We start from the raw sequence: 27,417 nt of genomic DNA, 5'->3' as shown, positions 1-27,417 counted from the left end.
TCCATAGGAACACCACTCAATTTTAACTACCTTAACTCAGCCCACCCCTACGAAAGGCTCGCAAAGTTAACAGACTGCTGTGCATAACGCCTATAATCCTCCTGCAGTCTAATCTTTAATTAGACATTTTTTTTCTAAAGGAAACGAGGCTAATATCTTTAATTGTCTTACATAAGCTGGGAAGTAGCAGTGTAGTGTTCCACTCGGGAGCTCGCAGCACTAGCATTATCAGATTAGGATTCCCATATAACTCCCCAACCAGAAATTAATACAGGCTCAAACAAAAGAAATTCCAAGGGAAGCAGATACTCTGAACTTAGCCCACTTATTCTGCTTTTCCTGCTCTCCCGCGAATAGAGCTTGCAGATTATCTCTGTAGTCTCATGGTGTCTGGGCCCCGCTACAGTCGGCTCATTCTGCTCCCCTACCCTGCCATCATTTCCCACCCACCCCCACTATATCTGCATTTATTCTTATCCCTTTTCACCTGACCACTCCCTACAGCCACTCAGCTGCATCTACCCAAACCACACCCCGTAGCTTTCTCCGTATACAATAATCCCACACAATAGTATACCATACCACCCCATAGGCACAACACTACTTGCATCCAAATACCACTTCCACACACTATGCAAGTCTTAGTAACATCTCTCCTTTTAACCCTCACAACCCTAAGATATATTACATTCATACATACTAACACACCAGTACCCCACACCACCTATCATACATCGCATACCTCCACACCTATAGTAACCCACATAAACCTTCCAGTAGATCCCACTTTATTTAATGACAACTTAATACTACACATACATAAGAAGTACATTCCACTATCCTACACTAGAAAAATATCATTTAAAAGCCATATAGACATAGTACAAACAATCAAACTTACACTACTTTTAAAGAAGTGCCTCCTAACCTCAGGAGATATTCACCCAAATCCAGGGCCATGCAACATCATGCCCCTACCAAACACACATCAGATCTACTTATCATTCTTAACTCTAAGTATATCAAACAAACTTACTCACTCACACTCATTCATAACCAACTACTCCCCTGACATTCTAACCATAACAGAGACCTGGCTAAAACCCAGAGTGAAGAAATTCTCCCTCCAGGATATAACATCCTAAGACTAGATAGAGTGGGAAAGATGGGAGGGGATATTGCAATTGTCTATAAAAACACACTTACTGTCCAACCTCTACAAACTCCTCTACCTATATTTCATAATGCTGGGACCTAAGGCTCTGTGCTACTGCTAAACAAGAAAAAGAGCATCAATATTCTTTGTGCTTATATCCCTCCAGGTAGTAACTCTCCAACAATTGAGGAAATTCTACAATGGACAAGGGATAACCTCCCCCAAGAGACTATTTTACTAGGTGACCGAAATACTGATTGGCTAGCCTGTAACTCCGAAACCCCACTAACCACATCAACCTATACGGATTCTCTCAACTCATTCATGAACCCACTAGAGTAGATGATAAATCCCAAAAGAAATCTGTACTAGATTGGACACTGGTTAATTTATTATTTATTTATATTTGTTGACTGGGAGTGTCCGACTGGATGTAGGTCCATTTTCAGCAGAGGCCCGGGGAGAAAAGCTCCAAAGTTAAAATAGACAGACAGTAGTTACATTGGATTACATAGCGATTAACAATTTACATAGCAATTACTTACAACATATTTACAGATGAAGAACATAGTACATCAGTAGACAACTGGAATCTTTATCTGTGAAGTACATAACAGACATTAACAAATGTTACAAGAAGAAGTTCCTGCTGTATAATAAGTACTGGCTTATGAGCATCTGAGCTTGCTATAATCAAGGTAGTTAGTGGAGTGGAAAGAAAGGAAGTGGTTGGATGGGGAGGGTGATATTAGAGTGGGAGTTGCAAGGGCATAGCCAGCATGTTTTTAGGTGCACTTTTAGTAAAGTTTTGAAGTGGGTGCATGATGGTATGGCGGTAATTGTGGGTGGGAGGGAGTTCCATAATTTGGCTATGGTGCAAGAGAATAGTGCTTCACCAGCAGAGTTATTGGCTTTAGTGATCTGCAAGTGATTTTTGTTGCTGGATCTTAGTGGTCTGGTGGTGCGATAGGGTTGGAGTAGATTCTGGAGGGATGGGACATTTAGTGGATGATTTACTAGATTGTGGGCGAGTGAGAGTTGATACCATTGAAGGAGGTGAGGGAGTTCAAACCAGCCCAGTTCAGCAAGTGAGAGACAGTGGTGACTATGGTAGGATGCCCCTGTGGCAAATTTGGCAATTTTGTTGTAGCAGGTCTCTAGCTTGTTTAGATCGATTGCCTTAGGTTGGTATATATTGGACATGCATAAATTAAGGTGGAGATAAGGTGGGAATTTGCTATTGAAATCTTTGCTGCATTGGTGAGAAGTTGCTTATTTCTGTATAGCGCTCCTAGTTTTTTGTGGACCTTTTTATGGTCAAGGATATGTGAATGTCAAATTTTAGTTTATTGTCTATTTCCACTCCTAGCAATTTGGTGTGTTCAGTTGGGTATATAGTGGTGTTGTCTTTTGCTGTGATGTTAAAGTGAGAGTTGGTTTGAGTATGTTTGGTGGGTTGGAAGATGAGTAGTTTGGGTTGAGTATTAATTGGGCATCAGATAACCAAGTTTCAACAGAGGAAAAGGCTTCCTGTGTGACTTTTTGCAGTTTGGGTAGGGACTGAGCTGAGCAGATGATGGTTGAGTCATCTGCATATTGCATGAGTGTGCCATGTTTGCTGGCAGAGGCTAGATTATTGGTGAAAACAGAGAAGAGTAGGGGTCCAATGATGTATCCTTGGGGAACCCCTATGGAGACAGGTAGTTGGGGAGATATGTCATTCTGCCATACAACAGATTGTTGGCGGTCAGACAGGTAACTCTGAAACCAGTTAGTGACTGATTGTGAGAAGGATAGGTTATTGAGGACAGAGATAAGTTGTTTGTGTTGGTTAACTGCCCTGAACATAATTACCAAATAGGTTGTCTGCCAGATGGGCTTAACAATCACCTCCCAACATTCCTCCTATGGAAACGCACAAACTTACCCAAACCCATAGTTTATAGACTAGTTAGAGATTATCACAGTGTAAATCCTCAGGATCTTAACATTACTTTAAAAAATGTAACTGGGAACCATTATGCACCCTTGATTTAGACCAAGCAGTTGACTACTTTAGTACTCTTACTAGTATCCTTAATTTAGTAGCCCCATAAGAAAACTTAGAGCTAAACTACATTATGCTCCATGGCTTAGTAGGTCCACTAGAGCCTTATTAAAGTCCAGAGGTGAGGCATAGAAAACCTGGAAGAAGGATAACACTAATCTATCTAAACAAAACTATCAACAACTTAGGAATCAAGCCAAAAAACAAAGCTTGATAAACAGAACTACTTCCTAGGTATCCAAAACAAAGGCTCTCTAAAGACCCCCAAAAGTTTTGGCATGCAATTAACTCCCTACTAAAACCTGGCAAAACCACCACACCAGCTCCCACCTCCATTACAAATAGCAACATAGCCTCCCAATTCAATCATCACTTTACTGAATTCATTAAAATCACTGTCCACCCAACTATCCAAAATAGCTATTTATCCATGCCAGTAACAACTAACAAAACACCTTCCTTTACCGCTCTCACCTGTACCCAACCCTACAGTAAAACAAATACCTCTAAAACCCACTACTCTTGCAGCAGATGGTATACCAGCTAATGTCCTAAAAATGGTCGCTGTCTCCTTATCCTACCCTGTCTCAATCCTTATCAACCACTCCATACAGGAAGCCTATATCCCTCAGCGGTGGAAAATCTCCTACATTATTCCTCTTCATAAAGGTGGCAATTCCTATGATTTCTCAAATTACCACCCCATTGCCATTTTGTCTCCTTTATCAAAGATACTCGAGAAATGCATTCACTCTCAGGTCATGCATTTCATAAATACAAACAATCTCCTCTCCGCTACACAACATGGCTTCCGCCCACACCACAGCACAACTACCGCTCTTCTCTCTCTTACTAATCTGGTTGCCCAACATAGAAATAGTAACAATTTTGTGTCTGCTATATTCCTAGACCTCTCTAATGCATTTGACATGGTTTCTCACTCCATACTAATAGATACACTAAGCTCTTTATCCTTTGCCCCTGATACTATTACCTGGTTTAAAAACTGTCCATCTGACAGACAACATTTTGACCAATGGCAGGGTGTTATATCACCTTTCCTTCCAACCACCATAGGTGTACCTCAAGGTTCTATATTGGGTCCACTTCTCTTTTCTACCTTCACCAATAATCTGCATACCTCTACCCTGAATGCCTCACTCATACAGTATGCAGATGATTCGGCCCTAATCTGCTCAGCCCCATCTCTTACCATTCTACAACAACTCACCCTAGAATCCTTTACCTCAGTGGAAAGTTGGATCACAAATAACCAACTTATCCTAAATCCCAATAAAACTAAATTACTCCTATTTATCCCTAACCAATCAAAAACCTCTCCTCTCTCCTTCTCTATCTCTTCCAAAAACGGTACTGCCATTTCACCCTCTCCCCATACCAAACTCTTTGGCGTTGAATTAGACAATAACTTCCACTTTGACATCCATATCTCTCAAGCTATCAAAAAGGTACACAAAAAAATGGGTACCCTGTATAGACATAAAAACTTTGTCAGATCAGGCTCGGGTCACCCTAGCCCAAACTCACCTTCTGTCCACATTAATGTATGCAGCACCAATACTGACTCATGTCAGAAAATCTGACCTTGACAAACTTGAGTCTTATTATAACAAAATTGCCAAGTTTGCAAATAATTCCACCTTTAGAACCCATCATTGTATACCTCTAAGGCAACTTCAGTGGCTTGAACTCCCACAGCTGTTAACTTTCCACCAACTAGTCATATGTTCATAGGTAGGTACTAGGCTATCGGCCCTGGGGCCTATACAAACCCAGCCAAAAAGTGGACTCTGGCTTTTGCCACCCAAGAAAATTATTTTCCTGTGCCACTGTCGAGCAGAGCCACAGATGTGATCCCCGGGGTGAATTTCCTATTTCCCATCCAATCATCAAGACTATTCTTGAAGAGTGCTAATGAGGAGCTTTGTTTGATATAGATAGATAGTTTACTAAGGCAATTACTGACTCACTATACACCAAATCGTCCACTCCGCTCTACCAGCAAATCACTCCTCTCTATCTTTTCAGCTGACAACACAGCAGGTAAAGCTCTGTTTTCACACACTATAGCTAAAACGTGGAATAACCTCCCCATTTCTGTGACTTCTGAATAAAATACTGCACAATTCAAAAACTTTCTTAAGTCTCATTTTATAAGTTCATGGCTTTGTCCAATGTGTTACATAATCCTACATTATGCTTTCTTCATCTTTTATTTCTCCTACTTCAGACCCTCTGTAAGCATAGTATTGATAAATGGTATCCCTTATCCTTGGTATGTGGTTTTGTAGTGATTTTTGTCCTATTCACAACTAACAAAATGTATATATGTAAATTTTCTTATGAGGATTTTTTTTTCTATTTTTTTTTTTCTTTTCCTCAAATGCTGCTATGATGACTCTGTCTTCCTTTTGTATAATATTATTATTCTGTTAATTATGTGGAGCTTTTCTCCCCGGGCCTCCGCTGTAAATGGACCTTTACCAGTCTGACCATCCTGGTTAACAAATGTAAAATAAAAATACATCAAATAAATTTGACAGAGTAAACTGCGACTTTATGAGCAGAGCAATGGAAGCATTTGCATTTCTTTGAAAAAATTATAAGGTTGATTAAGAGGATATAGGAGGGATCAGAGGTGAAAATTAAAGTGGGTGTGGTCCTTTCTCCAAAAATTTCTGCTTGAGCAGAAGATCCAGGCAGGGGGTGTCCTCTTTCCCCTTTATTTGCATTGTGTTTAGAACCATTAGCAAAGAAAATAAGGGACTCAGAAATTCAAGAATATAATTGGTGTGGTAATCAAGAAAATAATTGGTATGGTAGTCAAGAAACGCTAACTATTTGCAGATGATGTTATTTTATACCTGACAAAACTAGAAAGAGATTTTGCAGTTTTGTGGAACATTTTAGACATATTCACATCTTTTTGGGATACAAAATTAATGAAGTTAAAACAAAGGCAATAGCTGTCAATTATGTACCCACATATGAACTGGTTCAGCAATATCCATATTTAAATGGAGGGGACATGACTAAATATTTAGGAGTATGGATTAAAAATGATTCTGGTGTGGCAGCTAAAGATATGTGGGAAAAGACTAAACAAAAGATAATACAAAAACTGAGAAAATTGAAGCTTTGTTATATGGCTATGGATAGTAAGATACAAGCAGTTAAAATGTTATTAGTCCCTTTAGTCTTGTGCATAGGTTAGGTGTATTTTTATCAACTAGAGGAGAAGTTGTTGATAGTAATTAATAAAGACCTGAAGGAATTTATCTGTGAGGGAAAGACGAGAAGTGTCAAGTAGGATAAGCTGATTCTTCCAGTAGATCAGGGCAGATTGGGATCACTTGATTTGAAGGGATATTTCAGAGCTACACAGTTAAGGCTCCTATACATAGCCCAAGCAGGAAATTATAATTCAAAGTGGAAAGGGATGATGAAACAGGTGGGAAGCTCAAGAAAGAAGGAAAGAGTGGGATTTTGGATGCAAGCCTTTTAGAATAACGATAATCATACAGAATATTATATCTATAAAGTAGCAGAAAGTATCCTAAGAACTAAGCCAACACAGGAATGGAGAAAGGAGATTTTGCTGATAGGGATGACTGCAATTCGGGATATGCACAGTAGGTGAGAGGGGGCTGGAATTTATTGGAGAAAACTGGCAAAGGAACCAAGGTGTCGAGAGCAAATAACTTGAGAGGGAAACATGATAGAATGAAAAGATGTCAAAAATTTATTTGGACTGCAGATTAGAGATTGCCTTCCCTATTAGGTATTGATATCAAAGTATAGGGAAAGAGAGAAATGGGGAAGTCCTAAATGAAAGAGCAGCACTGGTAGAGTTTTAGTGAAATGTAGAACAGAAGCTGCCATTAAAAAAGAATAATTAGTAGAGCATATAAAGTATTGCATGATAACTATATGAATCAATCAGAGGAGGGTAGAAATGATTGGGAAAGGAGTGGATGAGCAATTCACCAAGAAACATTGGAAGATATATGTATGTGTTCCAAATATGCAACATCATCTAGTAGATTTAGGATTTTTGCTTAGAAATGTTTACTTGGGTATAAATATATCAATGTAGACTCCAGAGAGTTTTTCCTTAGGTAGACAGCAAATGTTGGGGAGTTGTGACAAGGAAGAAAGAGGTAATTGGGAACATATCTTCTGGAAGTGTGACAAGTTGACCAACTTTAAGGATTTCCTTGGGGATGCACTGTCGGAGATGTTGGGTGGGCAGATTGGTGTGACGATGAAGATGATTTATCTGACCTATGATACAGAGTCGGAATTGCCTAGACATTGTAAGGCCTTGCTGTATCTTATTATGGTGGCTGCCAAAAGAAAAAAAGCAATTACTAGAAAATGGAAATCAAAATCTAAACCAACTATACTAGAATTAGTGAATATAGTAACAGAGATAAAATAACTGGAATTGAGATCTTTAAAAAAGGGTAAGAGCAAACTTCATAGGAAAAAGTGGGAATTGTGGGAAGAGTATGTACAGGGGAGGAATGAGGTTTAAAGGAAGGCAGGACTTAAATGAGCTATGTAATGTTTGACTGAAAATGAATGGGTACATGCTAAGTGATGTGTAATGTTTACAACTGGGAGTGTGTCCGTATGGTTTGTGATGTAAAATGCTTGCAGCGAGGATTTGTCGGTGTGGATTTTTTTTCATTTATATAAATGTAAGATTGCCTATGTCCTAAGTATATGGTTTAGTAAACATGTTTCTTTAAAAAAAAAGGGCGACGATTGAATATTTATATAATGTTTAGATTATATGATGTATCACAACATATGTGAGGTATAATGTTTGTAAATATGAACTTAATAAAGTTTGATTAGTTTTATATAAATGTAGATTTGTCTGTCAGAAGTGATAATTCATAAAGGTTTTTAACGTTGCAGGTGGAGGAAATTCCTCTTTTCCATGGGGTAATTTCTCATCCACGAGAAGAGCTGTCCCTCACCAAATGCTGTCCCAGAGAGTGATAGAACCAGTTCTTCCTTCCCAGATTAGGAAGGTATTTTTATTAAAGATGTTTTCACGGCCAAAGAAAGAAATGATTGGAGACCAGTTCCTAAACCTGTTTTTGATTAGTGCCCATACTGAAAATGTCACTTCACAGCCTGTTACCTCTTTTTCCTCATTCAAGTTTCCTGATAACACTAGATTTAAAAGATGCTTATCGTGTCTCTATTTATCCAAACTTCATGTTTCATAGGGTTTTGTATGTTTGATTGTCAGCGCTGTGCCTTACAATTTCGGCTACCCACTGCACCAAGAGTGTTAACCAAGTGTCTAGTTCATAGGTTCGTACTAAGCTAACAGCCCTTGCGAGCCAATTATCCCTTGTGAGACTCAAACCCTGCACCTTGTGTTTGTAAGGCAAACACCTTAACCATTAGGCCACCCTCCCAACCCCTAGTTATAGCTCATTGGAGTCTACAGGGTATCCACATTTTTCCATATTTAGATAACTTGCTTATTTTTGCACAGACTTTTCCAGTGTGTCAGGAATCTGTCAGTATAAACTAGGATTCTAAGAGAACATTTAAAATTGTTTTTTGACCCCATCACACAGGATTGTGTTTCTGGGCTGGCAGCTAGATACGTGAGTTCAAAGAGATTTTCTTTCGCAGGAAAAAGTAGAGCTTTCATCTAGATCAGTTTCTAAGGTTTTCTTTTCAGACTTCTGTCACTGCAAGGGAGTACTTTAGGATTTTGGGTCTCAAGGCATCTATGATTCTCTCTGGTAAGACTCTACACGATAAAGATACAATGATATCTCAAGTTTCTTTGTCCAAGCACCAACTTCTTCTTCTTCTTCTTTTGGCTTTTCCCAGTTAGGGGTCGCCACAGCGGATCACCTTGTCTGCTCATGATTGGCAGTGGAGTTTTACGGTGTTGTTGCCAGCGTGGCGCCCAACCTTCCACAGAAGGCACATGCACGCACACACTCACACCTAGGGCCAATTTAGAGTGTCCAGTCAACCTACAGCATGTCTTTGCGATGTGGGAGGAAACCAGAGCACCCGGAGGAAACACACGCAACCACAGGGAGGATATGCAGACTCTGCACAGGAGGCACCCCAGCCGAGGATCGAACCGGAGAACCTCTTGCTGTGAGGCAGCAATGCTAACTGCTGCACCACTGTGGCTGCCCTTGGTCCCAGCACCAACATCTTTTGTTTTTTCAAATCCCATTGCTGGGTTCTGTTAAAAGAGAAATCCATTGGTTGAGACAGCAAATGTCCTTAAATCTGTGTTTCCCCTTCTCCTTCCCTCTTCCAAAGCAGTCAGTCACCACAGATGCTTCAGACTGTACTTGGGGAGCATTTTCAGGAGGGATAAAAGTGTAACAACTCCAGTATTAAATTGACAGAACTAAATCTTTCAGATCTTTGTATTAGTTCATTTCTTGTGAAGGCAAGAAGGGACAACCTTTGTCATGAAAGACTGTTTTCAAATGGTTGTCTAAGGCAGTTGCTTTTTGTTATGCTCACCACGATTACGTTATCCAGACAGGCTTAAGCCCACTCTTCCAGGGCCATGACTTCATGTATGTGTTTTTTGGAAAGGTTGGGATTTTAGAATTATTCTAGGAGCTGCAGCTTGGGCCTGTACTTTTACAAAGGACTGATTCTTTTTCTAGCTCTGGATCAGACTTTGCTAGGCCAGTTCTCCAGGGGCTCATTGACCCTTCATCTTCCACCTCCCAAATGTACAAATGTAATAAGATAAGATAATCTACCCATATAGCTAAGGCTACTGCAGCAATGATAGATATTATGATTTTTGTACAGTTGTGTAAGTAAACTTACCATAGCAATAGATGTTCAGATGATCACTGTTTCACTAGCTGCTCTGTCCCTCCACCCCCCATTGTGTTTTGGTGTTTTTATACCAGAGTGTGGATACTTACTTTTTGTTCCTAGCATTATCCTTTCAGGGCTCAGCCATTCCCCCCCCCCTCTCTCTCTCACTATTGAAAGCTCTGAAGGGCTTTGTGCTCAGACTTGTCTTTTTAGCCAGCTGAGCTCGAGCTGACAGTATGGTTTAAGTACATAGAACATGCCTTGCAGCTTTGGAAGCAGGCTGGCTGTTCTAGCCTTTTCAGGATGTAACCAGTATAGATAAGGTTACTTAAACAGTGGTCATTCTGACATTTATTGTTATGGCAAGTTTGCTTACTTAACTCTGTCTGTTCATCATGTTGATCACTGCTGCTAGCTGGTCAGCTTCCAAAGCTTCAGGTCACCTTCCATGCACCCAGACCATCAGACATTTATAGTTGAGCTGGCTAAAAGACAGGTTTTGGTGCCATGCCCTTTGGACTTTTCCTGCTGTTGAAGAGAACTCCTCTGTGAGCTGTCAAGGATCAATAGTTGGCTAATAGAGTTCTGTTGCTGGACAGGTAAGTTCCTTTGGGGAGGGTTGACTTTACTGTTTTTTTATGACAGAAAAACAGTTGTTTTTGTAGAATTTTTTATTTTACTTTAGTTTTAAGTGCTTTATTTGACTTTTAAATGTTTTTTAACACTTTTAAACTGGAGCTTTGCTTTCATTTTGGTGTAAAAGACGTTAAATCTTGTTTTTAGGTACTTTTTCTGTTGTGAAACTTTGTTAATACACTTTTGGTGGCTGAAGTAATTCTGTAAAGTGATTTGTACTGTGTTTTATCAGGGGAAAGGTTCTATTTTTACTACGTTAACTGTTTTACCGACTGTTACTGCTTGGCTTGCTTTGGAATCGGGCACCTTGTTCTGCTTACCCATGGAACAAAATACCAGTTCCTCAGTTCTTACTTTTTCCAGTCATAAAAAGAAAATTGTTAAACAGCCTTTACCACCACAGCAGGCTCTAAAGTGCATCAGTTAGAGGTGTGTGACTCTGCTGTGGCCTAAGCTGGTTCCTCGGCTCTTCATATTTTTCCTTTGGTCCCACTGGTGTAGTCTCTACAGCCACTATGGACTGGGGGTTAGAAAGGTCTTCTGCAGCTGTTGAAGTGCCCTTGGTGGGCAAGGAAGAGCCACTTTTGGCAGTCCAGGGAGAATGGGGAGAGAATGTCTGTGTCTGGCCATAAAGTTGTGGCCATCCCTAAGGAGGTTATTACTGGCAATTCTGGGTCTATCGAAAAGGAACAGACCTTAACATGCGTCTTCTCCTGTCTTAGTGATACTGGACAGGAGTAATTTATTTGTTTTATCTGAGTTTAGTGAAGGCTCTTGACCATTCTTGTTTGGTAGCTCCTGGTAAAAAAAAAGTAAATAATGGTTTCTTCATTTTCTGAAGCGATTCAAGAAATTGTATCTCAAATGATTGTGAAGTGACAGATTGTATTATCCACAGATTCCGAGTATAGTATGGCTTCCACCAGTCCCTTTGAAAGATTCTCCTCTGAATCTGTTGCCACAATGAATCATTTGTTTCATTGGAGAAACAGTGAAGTTTCTCAGTCTCCAAGTATAGATTTGTTACATCTGGAATTCCCAGAAGCTACTCCTGTTCCTCATGTTCTGTCTGCTTTGGAGGATGTTTTTTTTTGCAGCATGCTATTTTCCTGTCAGTCAGCCTGCTGACCCACCAAAAGCAGACAGATTATACAAAGCACCTCAGTCTTAAATTGTTGTATAATCCTCTTCCTAGGTCTGACCCTGCAGCTGTAATTTCAGTGAATCTAGCTAGCTGCTGCTAATCATTTGGTTAGTAAAAATCTCTCTCCTGACAAGGATGGGAAGATTTTTAATAAGTTTGGGAAGAGGTGTCTTCTTCTGCAGCCCTTGCTTTTAGAAAGCTCATATGTTGAACTTTATGCTTGTCACTTGTGGGAATATAAGGAATATTTTGTATCTGTTTCCTCTTGTGAGGACAAGTCTGCTCTGTGTAACTTGTTTTTTTCTTTGTCTCAAGTGACTACCCAATGCTTGAAATGTACATATGGCTCTGCTGATGCCACTTCCAAGTATGTCGCTGCTGGTACTGATGAAGTTTGTCTGGCTGCATTCTAAAAACATCAAGAATGAAATTTTGAACACCCCGTAGAAAACTAGTTTTTGAACTATTTATGTTCATAAGTTAGTACTATGCTAACTGCCCTTGTGGGCCATTTTAAGCCTAGCCAGTTACCCCATGTGAGAATCAAACCCTGCACTTTGTGTCTACAAGATAAACACCTTAACCATTATGCCATCCTCCCACCCCTTATTGCAGAGGTCTTTAAAATATACGATAGAGGGAAGCTGATGTAAAGGATTGCGCATGTTTTTTAACCTTCTTTCTCCAGATTTACCAAGGATTTAATGCTCCCTCTACAAATTTCTTTAAAAAAGCGAAATAAACAGTCCCAGGAAGCAGCTGATAAGCGAACGTTTAAAAAGCAATGGCAGGGAGGTTCCAGAAAGAAAGCAGCCCCCCCCCCCCAGAAAGTATAAAGGACTATTTTAATAAGTAAGAGTGACTGCATGAGGAACTTCCCTTCCCCCTCCCACCCTGACAGCCCATTAATCCTTCCAGAAAGTATCACCCTCCATTTTTCTCTTTGGCAACATATAGTTTCAGACAGATGGGTCCATGGTTACAGGTGGCAGTGCGAGTCTTTCTCCCCTTTACAGGGAATTCCACAGACCCACCTATTCTTTTATTTCTTGTCATCCAGCATATGCTAGATCAAGGGTAGTACAAGGTTCATAGGTAGGTACTAGGCTATTGGCCCTAGGGCCTATACAAACCTAGCCAAAAAGGTACCCTGGCTTTCGCCACCCAAGAAAATTATTTTCCTATTCCCTTGTCAAGCCGAACCACAGAAGTGATCCCCGGGGTGAATTTCCTTTTACACATCCAGTCATCAAGATTTTTGAGTGCTAATGAGGAGCTCTGTTTGACATAGGTAGTCTGTTCCAGAGTATGGGAAGTCTCTGGGACAGGAATCTATCCCTCCAGCATGTTCTGTTTATTGTGGTGACAAGGTTTAGGTCCCTAGAGCGTGTAGCTCGGAGGGATTTCTTTAAGTGGAGCATGTCCAACAGCTCTGGGTTTGACATAGCATTGTATGTTAGGCAGAGATTGCCTCTGAGTAGGCGATGTGCGATGGAGTAAAGCTGGAGTTTTTTGAGACTGTGTGTATAAGGCATCTGTATGAGGCCAGTAAACCTCTTTGTGAGGTATTTTTGCGGCCTTTCCAGTTGTTGTTGTAGATGTCTTGTGAGGTACATACCAAAAGGGGCGCTGTACTCTGTAATGGGTCTAATGAGTGATGAGTAGAGGGGAACAATGACCTCTTTTTTTCTGGATGAGAAACCTTTGTGATGAGGTGTGCCACGTAGAAGGATTTCCTGACTACTGTAGCAATGTGATTATCAAAGGAGAGACTACTGTCCACCTGTGTCCCATTGTCTCTTATCACATTTCGGTGTTAAGTAGACTACCGCCTATGTGGTAGTTCATGGGTACAGAGTTTTTACCAAAGGGGTTGACAATGCATTTTTTGGCATTGAGCTTGAGACCATGGCTTTGACACCAGGCATCTGTCACAGTGAGGCCCTTTTGTAGGATGTCCACATCATTAGGAGTTTCGATTATGGCTCTTAGTTTGCAGTCATCTATGAATTTAGTTAGCCAAAGACCTTCTGTGTTAGCCTGTACTTCAGAGAAGTAGGTACTAAACAGGAGAGGACCCAGGACTGAACCCTGTGGTACTCCACTTGTCACTGGTCTAAAGTCTAATTTGGAGTCTGCTACTTTCACAGTGTGGGTTCTGTCAGTAAGCCAGCTGGCAACCCATCTTGTGACATAGGGATTTATACCTAGTTTAGTAAGTTTATCTATAATTCCAGAGTGGGGGATGGTGTCAAACTCCTTGGCGAGATCTAGATAGGCTGTGTGAACCACCTTACCCTCATCTATGGCTTTGGTGACTACTTCAAAGAAGTCTATCAGGTTTAGGAGACATGATCTGCCTTTTACAAACCTGAAGTGTGTGGGGTCCAGAGTTTGGAGATCTCCAATGTCTTTGTTTATGAGTTCCATGATGATATGTTCCATGGCCTTGCAGACCAGGCTCGTCAGGCTAATGGGGCGGTAGTTCCTGGGGTCTGTTGCGGCCCCCCTCCTTCGTGGAGTGGGATAACCATCGCGGTGCACCATTCAGTGGGTACAAAGCCTGAGGTGAGGCTATGATTGAACATGGTACTTGGGTGGGGTGCCAGTTCATTCTGTTGTTCGTGTAGAAGGCAGCCTGGGATGTTGTCAGGTCCTATGGATGCTGTGTTCTTGGCTTTGGAGAGTGAGGTTTTTACCTGTGCAGCCGTGATTACAGGAACTTTGCATTCTTCCGGTATAAAGATGGGCCCTTTAGGGGGTGAGAGGGGGTTTAAATTAGCACTGAACCTATCTGCCAGGAAGTTGGCAATATCAGTTGGTTCTGTATATTTAGTGTCATTGTGCTGTAACTCAGAGCAGATCTGAGTGTTGCCATTGAGATTCTTGGCATAACTATAGAATGCTTTGTGGTTGTCTTTAGACTCAGTGGCGATTTTGTTTTCATAACTAGCTTTGGAGGAATTTGAGGGATGTCAGCTTCTTACTGAGGCTGACCAGGGAGTTCCTCCAATCGTGGGGTTTTACTCTTTTTTGCAACAGTTTCTTTCTTCTGTTGTAGAGTTTGTCTATGGCAGAAGACCACCAGATTGGCTTCCTTTTTTTGGAGGATAGCATCTTGGTTCTGTTAGGGATAGCACGATCCATGCACTCGTGTAAGTTCTTATAAAGTGCATTTGTGTAGGATTCAGCAGTCGTACCTCTGTTGTCCATCTGCATGGGTGTCTTGAAGTTTGCCACTTCTGTCATAAGAAGCATGAAGTTGGCTTTGGAAAAATTTTTAATGGTTGTTTTCCTAATGGGTGGTGGGAGCGGGATGTGCATGTCTAGGGTGATTAGCTTGTGATCGGATCTGACCAACGAAGAGCTGACCTCTGGTGTGGAACACCAGTCACCCATGTTGGTGATGACCAGGTCTAGGACATTGCTGCCTCTGGTGGGGGTGTGGATAAGTTGATCCAAGGCTTTGGAATTAATGATTTCCAGAAAATGTTGAGTAAAAGAGTTGGTACAGGAGTAGTTTTTCCAGTTAATGGTAGGGTAGTTGAAATCAGCCATTATGTTGGGTTGTACCTTAATATTTTCCGTGTATCAAGAAAAGAGGAGTGGGAATCCTGGGGCATGGTGGGGGGTCTGTAGCAAGCTATAATCTGAATTGCGGTTTTGCCTAGAGTTAGTTGAACTTGGATAATCTTGGATGCATTATGCTGAGCAACTAGCTTGGAGGCATGGATATCCTTAATGAATATGGACACGCCTCCACCTTTAGTGTTTCGGTCCAGGTTTGGTAGGCCGAAAGGTGTGGTATGAATAATACCCTGGTAATGCAGGAGTGCTCTCTGGAGCTTTGAACCAGGTCTCTGTCACTGCACAGATGTCAATGTTTTCCATTTTAAGGAGTGCCTCGAGTGAATGCATTTTGAGGTTTACACTTCTAGCATTGAGTAGCATTACCCACAGATTTTGCTTGCTTGTACCTGTTATGGTGGTGAATTTGTCATTTGAACCTTGCCTAGAAAAGGCACTATAGGGATGGCAAGAGCTTTTGCCAGTATCCAGAATCCCTAGGGCGACAGGTGCAGGCTATCTCTGGCAAAGCAGGGTGGTCTGTCGATCATGTCATCCCAGGCAGACAGATATGGGATTCCCTTAGAATGACACCAGAAGCTTAGCCAGTTGTTAAAGTCAATCATTTTGTCCTTGTACTGTGGTATCATTCTGGTTGATGGCAGGATGCTACTCAGGGCTAGGGTCATACCTGCCTGGGCTACAAGATCGGAGAGCTCCTCCATGTCTCTTTTCATGTAGTCCATGGAGGTACATCTCAGGTCATTCACACCAACATGGACAATGACAGAGTCATATTTGTACTTGTTGTGGAGTGACCCGAGTGCGTGCGTTCTGTGGCGGATCCTGGCACCTGACAGGCAGCTGACAGTAACTTTTTCCTTGTTTAGCCTGGTGAGGGGCACATCAGTGTGCCTGACTGTAGAGTCACCTATGACTAGAGTGTTGGGTACGTTATGCCTTATGGGCTGTAGTTGAGTGGCACACTGAGTATGTGGGCTATGTGTCATTTGGGTTGTGTGTGTGTGTGTGGGGGGTAGAGGTTGCTTGCATTTCTGCTGTGCCTTCTCCACATTTAGAAGAGGGGTTCAAAATGTTGTCACTTTATAACTTGTTGACACTTATTCCACATTTGAATTTTCTAGTGACCTTAGATTTAAAAGATACATATCTCATCTCTGTAGATCCGGATTTCAGATGATTAAGGTTCTGTGTGTCTTGATATCATTGTTAGGTTTATGCCTTGTGTCTTGATATCATTGTCAGGTTTATGCCTTACCTTTTGGACTACCTACTGCTCCAAAGGTATTAATAAAATGTCAAGCTTCTGTGATAGCCCACACCAGAGTGCAAGTTAGTCACATTTTTCTGTATTTTGATGACTTGCTTATCTTTGTAGACTCTCCTTCAGAGTGTCAGGAGTCACTCACTTGGGTAAGGTATTTTTAAGTCTTTTTTTGACTTGTCACAGGATTGTTTTTCTGGGGTGCTTGCTTACACAGCTCTGTCCTGGATTGTCTCCTAGACACCTCAGTGCAGGAAGACTAGATCTGTATTTAGATCTGTTCCTGAGATTTTCCAGTCAGACTTGCATCTCAGCAAGGGAATTCCTTGCGATTTTGGGTCCATGGCATCTGTGATGCTTATTGTTCAATCACAGCCTCACCTCAGGCTTTGTCCCTACCGAATGGCGCACTGCTATAGTCATCCCTCTCTACAGTAGAGGAACGACTACAGACCCTGGGAACTATCGCCCCATTAGCCTGACAAGTCTGATTTGCAAAGTTGTGGAACACATCATCATGGACCTAATAAACAAGGATATAGGGAATCTCCAAACTCTGGATCCCACACAGTTTGGTTTTATGAAGTGTAGATCATGCATGCTCAACTTGGTCAACTTCTTTGAGTCAGTCACCAGAGCTGTGGATGAAGGCAAGGTGGTTCATACAGCCTACCTTGACCTGGCTAAGGCCTTTGATCCCATTCCCCACTCAGGAATCATAGAAAAATTCACTAAGCTAGGCATCAACACCTATATCACGAGGTGGGTTGCAAACTGGCTCACAGGTAGAACCCACAGTGTGAAAGCTGACTCCAAGTCAGACTGCCGACCAGTCACAAGTGGAGTCCCACAGGGTTCGGTTCTGGGTCCTCTCCTGTTTGGTATCTACTTCTCAGAAGTCCAGGCCAACACGAAGGGACTCTGGCTGACAAAGTAAGCAGATGATTGCAAGTTGGGAGCTATTATTACCTCCCCGAGTGGTGATAACATCCTACAGAAAGGCCTCACTGAGACCAATGACTGGTGTCAGAACCATGGCCTTAAGATCAATGCCAAAAAATGTCATTATCCCCTTTGGGAACAACCCATTTCCCATGAATTACCACATTGATGGTAGTCCACTGGTCACAGAAGGCATTGTAAGAGATCTGAGAACACAGGTTGACAGCAACCTCTCTTTTGACCACCACATTGCCACTGTGGTCAGAAAGTCCTATGTGGCACATCTTATTACTAAGGGTTTTGCATCCAGAAATAAAGAGGTCATTGTCTCCCTCTACTCTTCCCTCATTAGGCCAATCATGGAGTACAATGCCCTATTTGGCATGTACCTCACTAAACACCTGCAACAACTGGAGAGGCCGCAGAAGTACCTCACACAGAGGATCCTAGGCCTTAAACATTTGTCTTATATGGACAGACTCAAAAAACTCCAACTATTCTCTGTCTCATATTGCCTACTTAGAGGCGATCTCTGCTTCACTTACAAAACCATGTCTGACCCACCTCTCTTAGAAATGCTACATCTAAAGAAATCTCAATCTCTCCAGAGCACATGCTCCAGAGACAATCAGCAGAACATGCTGGAGGGACAGGTTCATAACCCAGAGACTGCCCATGCTATGGAATAGACTTCCCATACATGTCAAGCAGAGCACCTCACTGGTCCTCTTCAAGTAAAATCTTGATGAGTGGATTGGAAATAGAAAATTCACCCCAGGGATCACGACAGCGGCACTGGGAACTAAGGTCAAGTGGCACAATGCCAGGGTAAGCCTATGAGCTAGGCTTGTAAAGGCTCCAGGGCCATTATCCTAGTACACACCTGTAAACCTATGATGCATCTTGCAAGACTCCACATGAGCAAGATCCAGTGGTACCTGAAATCTGTCTGGTCCCAGTGCCAACATGCCTTGTCTTTTCTGGTTTTAGTTTTAGAGCTTGTAAAAAGGGAGATTATATGATGGAGAAACCAAATTTCTCCGAATCCAGGTCTCCCACTCTCTCCTGCTGATCTTGCACACAGTCTGTCACAAAAGATGCCTCAGACTTTGCTTGGGGAGTAGTGTCAATGGGAATAAATGTACAGCATCTTTGGAACAAGAAAGACAGACCAAAATACAAACATAAGAGATATTAACTCTTACAAATGCTTTCAACTCTCTCAAGCATTTGTGGTCTCCTGGACCAATAGACAACAGTGGTGCATAAATAAACAAGGGAAACCATATATTACCCTTTGTGTAGACTAGCCATGGCAGCCTGGGATATAGCTTTTCAGCACAATGCCATTCTACAAGCATCTTTAATTCTGTCTGAGCAAAACTTTGTTGCAGACAAGCTGAGCAGGGCCAGAATAGACTCTCGTTTCTCTTGTCAGGTAATGCAAATGCTTCCAATGCCCTACTCATAAAATCCCAGCTTACTCTGTCGAATGCTTTCTTTGCAACATGACCCACCAAGAACAGTGGTATTTTCTTACATTTTGCTTCCGTCTAGATCATCGTTTTATTAATGTTATATGTTTGCTTCCCTTCCACAAAACCACTACTTCATAGGTGTATATTAGGTTAATGACCACTAGGGCCCTTATAAGTCTAGCCGTGCATCCCAAATATGATCCACAAAGCTACTGACTGTCTCTGTCCATCAGAGACATAGACACTAGAATATGGGTGAATTACCCATCCATTGTTCCAAGCTGAGCTTAACTAGGGATAGGAAGTACTCTGCTTCAAATGGATGGCAGCCTTTTCCAGAGAATGAAAATTCCTTGAAAAACATATCTGTCTCCATCACGTTCTATTTATACTACAAGCAAAATGTATGTCTTTTAATCTCGTATTCTGATGCTGTTTGTTTTGCGAATATTCAGAAGGGTCATCAAAACAGGGTCCAGGGATGTCTTGGATGCCATGCAGAGATCACCTGTCAGAAGTCTGTATGATACCGAGTAAGGAGACAGGGCTTTGAGGCAGTCAGCATAGAACATTGTTTTTGCTCCTTGTATTGATGTTGTAAGGAACCTTTGTGGATGTTCAGGTTGCTGCATGTGTCTGGTCAGGTATACCAAAGGAGGTATTGTACTTTGATATGTCTGAAGAAGGTGAAGTACAGTGGTATAATGACCTCTGTAAGCTGAGCAACAAAGATGAATTTTCTTACTACCTTGAACACGTGTTGGTTGAAAGCTAGGTTACTGTCTACATGAGTTCCCAGAACCCTGACTAATGAATCAACTTTTAAGGGTATTTATTGATGATATAGTTACCCAGGGTGGCGAGCTTCCCAAAAAGTACTGTGATGCATTTTTTGGTATTGAGTTGTAAGACATTTGTTTGGAACCAAACACTTTTCTTTGTTGGACCTTCCTGAGGGATTCAGTGACTGTTCTCAGTTTACAATTATCTATAAACTTTGTTAGCCCAAGGCTTTTAACATTGGCTTTGACATCCGAGAAGTAGATGCCAAAGAGGAGTGGCCTAGCACAGAGCTCCGGGGAATTCCACTGGTGACCAGCCTCTTTGTGGTGGTGGTGGCCTCACTGATTCTAACCTCCTGGGTGCCATCATTGAGCCAGATAGCTGTCCAGTGTGTTATAAAGGGATTTATACTTGGTTCCATAAGTTTGTTGACAATGGCTTAATGGGGTATCATATCAATTGGTTTTAGTTAGGTCTAGGTAGGCAGTATGCACAGTTTTCCCCTCACCTATTGATTTAGTGACCTATTCAAAGAAGTCCTACAGATGCATTAAGTATGACCTTCCTTTGACAAAGCCAAACTGGGATGGATCCAGTGTCTGGAGGTAGTCTATGCCCTTGTTGATAATTTCTATGATAATTGTTTCCATGGCTTTGCAAATAAGATTAATCAGACTAATGGGTCTTTAGATGTTCTTCGTGTTTCACTGTTGCAGTCATTACATTTGGGTTGTCTCCTTGCAGAAGCCCTCATTCGGCCTGATTTTAAAAAAGTCTTGGGTCCTACGTCGGTAGCTGCCTCTTCTTCCGTGACGTCAGGTCGTCAGGGGTATAAAACATGCAGCAGACGTCATTACACCAGACTTTCTTGCCGTGCGGTGCCCGAAGCAGAAGCAGTTCTCAAATGCCAGTTGGCCGACTCCTGAAATTTTCGTTTTCGAGTTTCAGAACCAAAGTCTTCATCTAAAAGCTAAGTACCCCGTTGGGGAAACGTTTTCTTGTTCTAAACCGATGTCAGTAAAAGTAAATAATTGCATTTTTTGTGGAAAGCAAATACCTCATAACGATTTTCATTCGTACTGTATTCCTTGCCTAGGCTCTGACTACGACGTACCTCGCTGAAAGTTTCGTGCCTTATTTAAACCACGAACTATCCATCGTCGGTATATTTGCTCTTCTAAGTATTTTGGTGCTCGGTTCAATTATCCTGATACGTCTTCGGTAAGCCATCCGACTACCGACATTCCGAAAAAACACAAAAGATAAAGACAGAGACAGGCTGCCCAGTTCGCTGGTACTCAGTGAGGCACTTTCACAGCCCCTGATACCCGCTACTTCAGATTTGCAGGCCTCTACTGAGACCCATTTGGAGTCCGGTATGCCGCGAGATGCTTTTCCTGTGGATCCTGCGGATGTCTCTACCTTGGATGGGTCCGGAGCTGCTGTGCAGGCACCGGCTTCTGAGGGTGTATTCAGGCCTACTGACTTGCATATTAAACCAACACCATCTTCTTCTTCAAGACCTAAAACTCGAACCATGCCTAGAAAACTGACTGTCAGACCGCATGGTCAGGCCTCTATGCCTAAAAAACAAATGATAAGAATGGCTGAAGACCTTATTACTTTAATCAGGGGAAGCCAACCTTCCCCCTCTAAGAGACCTAGGACTGAATTTGCTTATGATACTTCTAACCAGGATTCTGAAATTTGTGTTTCCTCTGATGACCAGGATTTACCCTTATCTACCTATGAGGATTCTGATGCTGAGGACTCTATTCCCTCTGCTCCCCCCCCCCCCCCCCCCCCACAGAGGATTTCTCTTTTGGTGAGACCTTGCATACTCTCAGGGAGCATTTTCATTGGGAAAGTCGGGATTTTTCTGATTCTAAAAAGAGGCTTAGGGATTTCGTAGGCTATACCTCCAATACTGAACATTGTTGATGATGCCTTTTCGGAATTTAGCATGGCCCCTGACTTTACCTCCTTCTTCCAGAAAACTTGATAGATGTTACAGGGTTCCTGACTCTCAAGTTCCTTTTCAAAAATCCTACTGCGGATCCTGAAACCATTTCACAGGGACGCAGGGGCTTTGGGGCTACTAACGCCAAAAATCCTACCCCCTCTGATAGAGACTTCAGAGCGTGGGGTAGATGAGGTAAGAAGGTATACACTTCTGCAACTTTGGCCATTACGGCCTAGAATTGCCAGTTTCATATGTTAAAGTATCAGCAGCATATTATTGGATTGCTTAAACAGAAAATTATGTTGATTTCTGATTGTGCTGAAAATAAGGATTTACAGGATTTAATGCATTTTGCTGAACAAGTTGGTAAACATGCATTGCAATGTGGTTTTGATTCACTAGAGGCATCTTGCAGGGCTGCGGTAACTGGGTCTGTATTTAGAAGGCATGCTTGGCTTAAGGAGCGATCCTTGCCAAATCATGTTAAAGTGAAATTACTGGATGCTCCATTAAATCAGGACCACCTGTTTGGTAACAAGGCAGAAGAAATTCTTGAAAAGATGGAGGAAAAAGCTAAATCTGTGCAAACTGTTAGAAGATTATTTACAAGTCAACTCCAAGATTTAGTAGGCATTGGCCTTCTAAGAATTGGTCCTTTCTTGCCTCTTCCAAACCTAGATCCAGCAGAGCACCCAGGCTTCAGTCCCAGGGGTCGCACAGGACTAAACAGTGGGGGGGGGGGCCTCCACTTCCAAATCTGGGAGTAATAAAACTCCCCCCTATGGTATACTGTCTCAGTGATTTCTTTTTAAAACTTCCAAGCACTTCTCAACTGACTGCCCTCTTGGGGGGAAAGATTGCACTTCATGCAAAGAACTGGGGACTCATTACCCAGGACAACTGGGTTTTAAATAGTGTCCCAAGGATACAGATTTAACTTCCACATGTTACCAACTCCTAGCGGTTGCCCGGATCTACCTCCAAATCAGTGGGCAGTGGCCCAAAAGCAAGTACTCTCTCTCTTAAGCATAGGGGCTATTCAGTTGGTACCAGAAGAGGAAAAGGGACAAGGTTTCTACAAGATTGTTCCTGGTACCCAGAAAAGACAATTCATGGTGTCCTATCCTGGACCTGTCTACTCTAAACACCTTTTTGGGGATTCCAAAATTCAAGATGCTGACTCTTCACCAGTTGCTTTCTATGCTAAGCAAAGATGCCTGGTTGGCAACACTAGTTTTAAAGGAAGCATACCTGCACATTTCAATCAGGGAATCTTGCAGAAGATACCTATGCTTCAAAGCAGGCTACATGCACTATCAGTTCTCTGCACTGCCCTTTGCGAATACCCTGGGCACAGTACATAAGCCAAAGTGCCTAGCTCCTGTCATTGCATTTTGCGTGCAAAGGAATATTCAAATATACCCGTACCTGGAAGATTGTCTAATTCAGGCAGAAAACCAGGACATGCTTTTGAATCATCTGGCTTTTATACAAAGGGTGCTAACTTGTCTGGGGTACACCATAAACGAAAATAAATCACAACTGGTACCCTGTCAACAAATTATATTCCTGGGAGCAAGTTTGAATAAAACTTCCCAGATGACTTTCCTCACGCCAGAGAAACAAATTCACTTGACAACCTACTTCAAACAAGTGGCCGCAAAAACCCTGCTATCTGCAAGGCAAATACTACAAGCCTTGGGGTTCATGGCCTCCTGCATTCTTCTAATTCCATATGCAAGACTGCATATGAGGAATCTACAATGGTATCTAAAAAGCCTATGGTGTCAGCATTCTCAGGATCTAGAAGCAATGATTCCTATCATTCCTTGCCTACGCCTAGAGTTCCTTTGGTGGGCAGGGGCCTGCCACCAAAACAAGGGACTACCATTCACACTACCCATTGCCGCCCAAACCCTAACAGATGCATCAGACTGTGCATGGGGGGGGTGCACCTGGCAGGGAAGTGCATTCAGGGCAAATGGAACCCAACTCAAATGCACCTTCACATCAATCATAAAGAAATGTTAGCTGCACAGAATGCTCTGACCGCCTTCAAGGACCACACTCTTCCAGGACAATTAATGGTAAAGACGAACAGCACCGATGTTATGTGGTACATAAACTAGCAGGGGGTTACACATTCTTACCCCCTCTGCAGACTAGCTATGGTATTGTGGAACACAGTCTTGAGCAACCAAGTGCATGTACAAGCTCAATTCCTGCCAGGAAAACTAAATTCACTGGCAGAGGGATTAAGCGGAAACCTCATGGACCCACACGAGTGGAACCTGGAACCAAGGATTTTCAACATGTTGACAAGCAAATGGGGGAGCCCAGATATAGACCTGTTTGCCTCCCCCCAGAACTATCAATTGGAAACATTTTGCAGAAAGACTCCCCACAGACAAGCTTGGAAAGTGGATGCTCTGTCCTTCAGCTGGAAGAAACAGTTTATGCCTTTCCTCCTCTGCCTCTGCTCTCCAAAGTACTACTAAAGATCAAACAAGACAAACCAAAGATGATTTTGATTGCACCAGACTGGCCACACCAACACTGGTACGCCCTCCTGTGCAGTGTGTCACTGTTGGCCCCATGGCACCGGCCTCCAACTCCTACCCTGCTGTCTCAGCAGGAGAACCAGATTCTGCACCCTCAGCTTCAAACACTGAACCTAGCAGCCTGGCTAATTACCTAAGCTCTTCTTTACCATCTCTCAGTAAACCAGTGATGGATGTCATTTTAGAGGCAAGGAGACCTAGTAGTAGAAAATCTTATGCTGAAAAATAGAAAAGATTCTGTGCCTGGAATCAACCTCAAGGGATGAGCACAGCAGTGCCCAATTTACCTCAGACTTTACAATACTTAACTGAGATGCTTTACAAGGGCCTGTCTTTTTCCTCAATAAAAATCCATGCCTCAGCCATTTCAGCTCATTATAACACAGAACCTCCCCTCTTCTCTCATCCACTACTCAAGGTTCTTCAGAGGGGCCAAAAAACTTTGACCACCCAGGAGAGCTCCAACTCCAGCCTGGGACCTTAACTTTGTATTGGAGAAACTCACCCTTCCTCCTTGCGAGCCAGCTGCTACTGCAGATTTAAAATTCCTTTCTTGGAAAACAGCTTTCCTTTTAGCCATCACTTCAGCAAGAAGGGTATCTGAATTACAGGTCCTTGGGCACTGGAGCCTTTCATCATCTTTCATGCGGACAGGGTGTCCCTCAGGACCAATCCCTCTTTCATGCCAAAGGTGGTATCCAGTGTGGCCTTTAATCAGTCCATTCATTTGACAACCTTTTTTCCTAATCCACAGAACAAAGGGGAATGGATACTGCATTCCTTAGATGTGTACAGACAACTTAGATTCTACTTGGACAGGACTAAACCTCAAAGGACATCTTAACAACTGCTGGTGGCATTTGCTGCAGGGACAGAAGGGAAGGCTATTTCAAAGCAAACCATCTCCAAATGGATAGGCCATTGCATTCATTTCTGCTATAAGCACCATGGAAAACCTATCCCACAGGGGATCAGACCCCACTCAACCAGGGCTGCATCTACCTCTATAGCCTTTCTCAGAGGCATACCTACCAGGGACATCATAGAAGCTGCTACCTGGAGTTCTGTACATACTTTCCCCAAGCATTGCCATCTGCAAATTTTCTCTAAATCCAGAGCTGGCTTTGCCACTGCAATTTTACAGGGCCTTATAGCTGATCCTAATGCTATCTAAATTCCTCCTCCCATCCTTAGCTTTGGGAATCTACCCAAATGTAATGACTGCAACAGTGAAACTCAAAGAACATAGTACAGTTGTGTGCACTTACCATAAATGTAGATGTTCAAATGTATTCACTGTTGCAGTCCTGGTTACCCTCCCTCCAGCCCCTGACTTCTTTTGGCTATACCTCTACTCTCCTTTACTATGCTCAAAAGCTTTTTGGTATATTTGCTTTTTTGTTGGAGGTATAACCTTGCATATTTATAGATTTAATTGCTTCCCATTAGGGGCACCTGACATCTGGGGAAAGAAAAACTGATGTAATGGTGTCGGCTGCATGTTTTATACCCCTGACGACCTGACGACCTGATGTCCTGGACGAAGGGACAGCAACAGACACAGAACCCAAGACTTTGTTAATCAGGCCGACTGAGGGCTACTGCAAGCAGATAACCCAAATGTGATGACTGCATCAGTGAATACACTCGAACATCTACATTTATGGTAAGTGTACACAGCTGTACTTTTTAAGACTACTGTTAATGACTCCAGATGTCCTGGTAAGTCACATTTTAGATTGTTCACAAGGCATCCTGGGATATTATTCATCCCGGGATGTTATTGGGGTCTTTGAGGCCATGTTCTTGGTTTTAGCAAGTACAGCCGGTACATGTTCCCTAGTTATAGTTGGAGGGGTATTTGAGGGTATTTTGGGGAGATTTCTGCAGGGTGAGAGGGAGTAAAGTTGCATCTGAATTTGTCTGCTAATGGGTTTGCTATATTGCCAGGCTTGGTGAATGTGGCACCGTTACCCATCAGCTCACCATATTGTTGTATGTGCTGCCCTTGTGGTATCTGACATGGCGAAGGCTATCTTAACTGGATTTGCTTTACTGACTTTAACCATATTAGTTGTCTATTTAGTTCTATGAGAGAGTTTTTATCTTTATGGGAATTACTCATCCTGACTTTTGCCAATGCTTCTTTCATTTGTTGCATGTCCTGCCACCAGGGTGGCTTATTTCTGGTGCTTATCCCAGACTTTTTTCTTGTAGGTGCAACAGCCTCTATACACTCATTGACTTGGTTGTACAGAGTTTCTAAGAGCAATTCAGCATAAGCTGCTGTGTTCTTGGGGTTTGTAAGGGCAATTAATTTTGATAAACCATCATTTAATAAAAGGTTATTTGCCTTGGAATAGTTCCTAACTGTTACAGATTTTAATAGGATTACAGAGTTGATTTTGATTTCAAAAGATATCGGGGATGGGATGCAGCATTCTCCAATATCTGTGAGCACAGGGTCCAGTATTTTGGAACCTGTAGTGGGCATATTCTCTGTTTGGTCAAGGGTATTTGGATTCATGGAATCTGTGTGCCTGCAGATTTGTGACTGCATAGAATTTCCAATCTGTAGAGGGGGGTCTTCCATAAGTAGGGTGTTAGGTTGGATGGAAAGTGCCTCAAGTAGGTCCAGGTATACGTTGTGAACTTCATTGGACGTGGAGGTTGACCTGTAGCTGACCAGGATATGGTACAGGATTTTGTCTATCGTGATCTGCACTAGGAGCAACTCCAGCACAATCATCCTGTTTGACCACCGAAGAAGTATGCTTGTTATTGTATTTTGAGACACTTCCACCTTTAGTATTTGCCTGTGCAGCTTCTGGTCTAAAAGTGAGGAAGGCACTGAAACCTTGCATTGATGGGGTACTCTCTGCCCCCTTATACCATGTCTCTGCAATTGCACAGATGTTTGTATTTGTAAGTGTGAGGAGGGCTTGGAGGGAGTGAAGTTTTTATTGAGGCTCCTGGCATTGAGCAGCAACACCTTGA

General features: G+C 42.3%; 1 protein-coding gene across 2 annotated transcripts in view; it reads left to right on the top strand.

The window, feature by feature from the left end:
- DIS3L2 (DIS3 like 3'-5' exoribonuclease 2) overlaps positions 1 to 27,417 on the top strand; it is a 4,570,298-nt gene that overhangs the window by 526,281 nt on the left and 4,016,600 nt on the right. The window lies entirely within an intron of this gene.

This window comes from Protopterus annectens, chromosome 4.part1 (assembly GCF_019279795.1).
Source record: "Protopterus annectens isolate FY-2018-M chromosome 4.part1, PAN1.0, whole genome shotgun sequence".
Lineage (NCBI taxonomy): Eukaryota > Metazoa > Chordata > Ceratodontiformes > Protopteridae > Protopterus > Protopterus annectens.
This window is presented reverse-complemented; position numbering and strand designations above follow the sequence as displayed.